Genomic DNA, 2979 nt, shown 5'->3' on the forward strand with positions numbered 1-2979 from the left:
AGACAGACAGACAGACAGACAGACAGACAGACAGACAGACAGACAGACCAACAGAGACTGGGAGAGACATTGAGAGGCAGAGATAGAGAAAGAGAGAGAGATGGATAGAAAAGAGAGAAAGAGGAGAGAGAGAAAGAGAGAGAGATAGAGAGAGAGAGAAAGAGGAGAGTGAGAGATAAAGAAAAGAGAGAAAGAGGAGAGAGAGAGAGAGAGGCGCCACGTTTTGCCGGCCAGTGCTGTTGGAGCCTCGGGTTGAGTAAATGCCAAGCGGGCTCTGTGTATATCTTGGGCCAGCATCGATCGAGTTGTATCGATCTGTACTGAAGACTTGCTTGCGTTCTCTCTCTCTCTCTCTCTCTCTCTCTCTCTCTCTCTCTCTCTCTCTCTGTCTCTCTCTCTCTGTCTCTTGTCTCTCGCTTTGCTTCTATTATTGAGGGAGTGAGCTTTCGTAAGCTGTGATTATATTCGTTCTTTAGATTTATGTATATATGTATCTTTCTTTCTATCTTTCTGTATATCGAAGTATCGATCTGTCTGTCTGTCTGTCTGTCTGTCTGTCTGTCTGTCTGTCTGTGTGTGTGTCTGTCTGTCTGTCTGTCCATCTGTCAGTCTACACTACCTGTTCTTCTAGACACATTCAACATTGAACAGTCGTAGCTATATTTTGGTTAAGAAAACTTTCAGAATGTCAAAGTGCTATCCATATGGACACCTTACAGTTTAGTTTTATATCCTGCACCATAGTCGGGATATGAAGTGAAACTTTTCCATTACTTAGATCTAGAGATATGGGGCTACGGACAGGACCACTACATCTAAAAGCCAATTACTACCGCTAACCATACTCACGCCTCTCACCTAAACACGTGAGGCACCAAGAAAGGCTTGGATACAGATCATCGTGACCGTCAAATCTCAATTTTAAACCTCAGCCCAACTTTTGATCATTTAATCTTCTAAATATTCTGTTCTGAAGCTATACAATGTTAAATAATAAGGGAAAAGGTTAAGAACTTTGACTGAGATTTGACGGCGACATTCCGCAGTAACCGCTAGTTCACAGCTGATAGCGGTTATCTAGCAACTGGAAAAAAACAACCGATGTAGATCTAATCTAGATCTAGAATCTAGAATCTAGATATCGCATCTTACCTTGATAGTTGACAGGTTAACGATAATCCAGATGTTTCTGACTCCCATACGAATCACTCAGCGTGGAAATACACACGTGATGTCCCCATGGGTACATCTTTAACTGAAACAAGGCAGGTCAGAATTACTCAGTACCGGTAACACTAAAGCCATCTTAAGAAGGGCACACACTGCGACATACACAAACACACTTCGCCGCCGGGTCGATCTGAATCCATAAACTACAAAGCACACGAGCAGTAGGTTCGGTCACAGGAGCGCACATAACACACTAACTAAACATTCGCCGAAGCAGCACACACACACATAAACGCCTGAGAATCACACAGTCAGGCAGTCAGGCAGGGTTGAGGGTTGGGCAGTGGGAACGACAGGGAAGGGTGAGGGCCAGGTCACCCGGACGTGGCCACAGCAACTCTGGTGGCTAACTAACTGTGCAGTTCGGTCTACTTTTACGGCGTGACAAAACTACAGGAACAGGGAAAAAAACAAAACAAAACAAAACAAAACGAAGAAAGATCGCAGGGCGACGGAGTACGAGTCATTCGAGGGCGCAAGCGTCGATATTATTCACTGTCGATTGACATAAGTAGAAAATCTAGATATCTCTACTTGTATTGTGACAACGCAGCCATCGCTTCAATTCTTTTGACTAGATCTACTTCGAAGATAGACAGGCCTGTGTTTTCTTATTTAACTCCTAATTATACGGTGCGCCAGTTCAGCTGGCTAACAGAATCACTCGGTTGTTTATGGTAAAAACAAAAATCTTTCAAACTTTAACAACATCTTATCTACAGTCTAATCAAAACTACATCTTTATTGCTTGGATAAATCACTTCTACTCAGTTGGGTTTTAATTTTATGCAAATATGTTTTAAATAGGAAGACAATTATTGGGAAGTTTGGGATGTTAAACACTGGGATGACAAAATTGGCTGCTTACTATGACGAGAAATAGCCTTCCGCGAGCGAATACTGAGAGTTAACCCACTCAACGACACAAACATGGGAGGGGAGGGGAGGGGATGGTGTGATCCACAGAGAGATATTGTCAGTTTATTGTTCGTTAAGTGTTATTAAAACGTCATCAACCTACACAGTCCAGCTGGAGCAACAGGATATAGATAGCTGTAACAATTACAAGCTATGCCCTCGCGCTTTGCTGTTCAGAAAAGTCAAAGGCAACGTTTTAAACGGTTTAACTTTTACAATTCGCAAACCAATTCCTTGCTTTGTACTTTGTCGCGGCAACTTTTTGTATGGCAATGTTAGCATTTTCAACATAAAAGAATAGTTTTTAATCTTAGGACATAACATTACGATAACCATTTAAACAAAAATTAATTTTAAAAATGTAGATTTAGATTATTATCATGGCGATACAGCTGTAATACAGACACATAGATTAATCTAATTACTGAGGAAAACAAAACAAAACAATAACGCAGCATCTAGCCTGTAGACGTGCCAACTTCTAAGAGTTAAGTTAATTAATAATAATAAAAATAATAATAATAAAACAACAACAACAACAACAACAACAACAACAACAATAACAATAATAATAACGCATGATATTTATACAGCGCATTTTCTTAAGTGGGGGTTTCCTTACTTCAATCGAGACGCAAAATTCCAACAATACAACAAAGAAAGCTCTTTAGATCAGCTATAAAGGTCTTTAAAAATATGCCTTTGATTTACAAAAATGCTGTATTTTTCCGTGCAAAGTGGTATTTGGTAATAACGAATAACTATTCCAAAATTATCGTCTTCCTCTCAGCAAACACACATACATAGACACTTACACACACACACACACAC

At 40.3% G+C, this 2979-nt stretch overlaps 1 protein-coding gene across 1 annotated transcript in view; it reads right to left on the reverse strand.

Annotated features, from left to right (window-relative positions):
* Window positions 1-1575, reverse strand: part of LOC101846548 (melanopsin) — a 204821-nt gene extending 203246 nt beyond the window's left edge. The window contains exon 1 of the mRNA XM_035970641.1: window positions 1153-1575. The gene's annotated coding sequence lies outside the window, so the exon portion shown is untranslated. The remainder of the gene's footprint in view (window positions 1-1152) is intronic.
* Window positions 1576-2979: the final 1404 nt, after the last annotated feature.

The sequence above is a fragment of the Aplysia californica genome, unplaced genomic scaffold (genome assembly GCF_000002075.1).
Source record: "Aplysia californica isolate F4 #8 unplaced genomic scaffold, AplCal3.0 scaffold00013, whole genome shotgun sequence".
NCBI lineage: Eukaryota > Metazoa > Mollusca > Gastropoda > Aplysiida > Aplysiidae > Aplysia > Aplysia californica.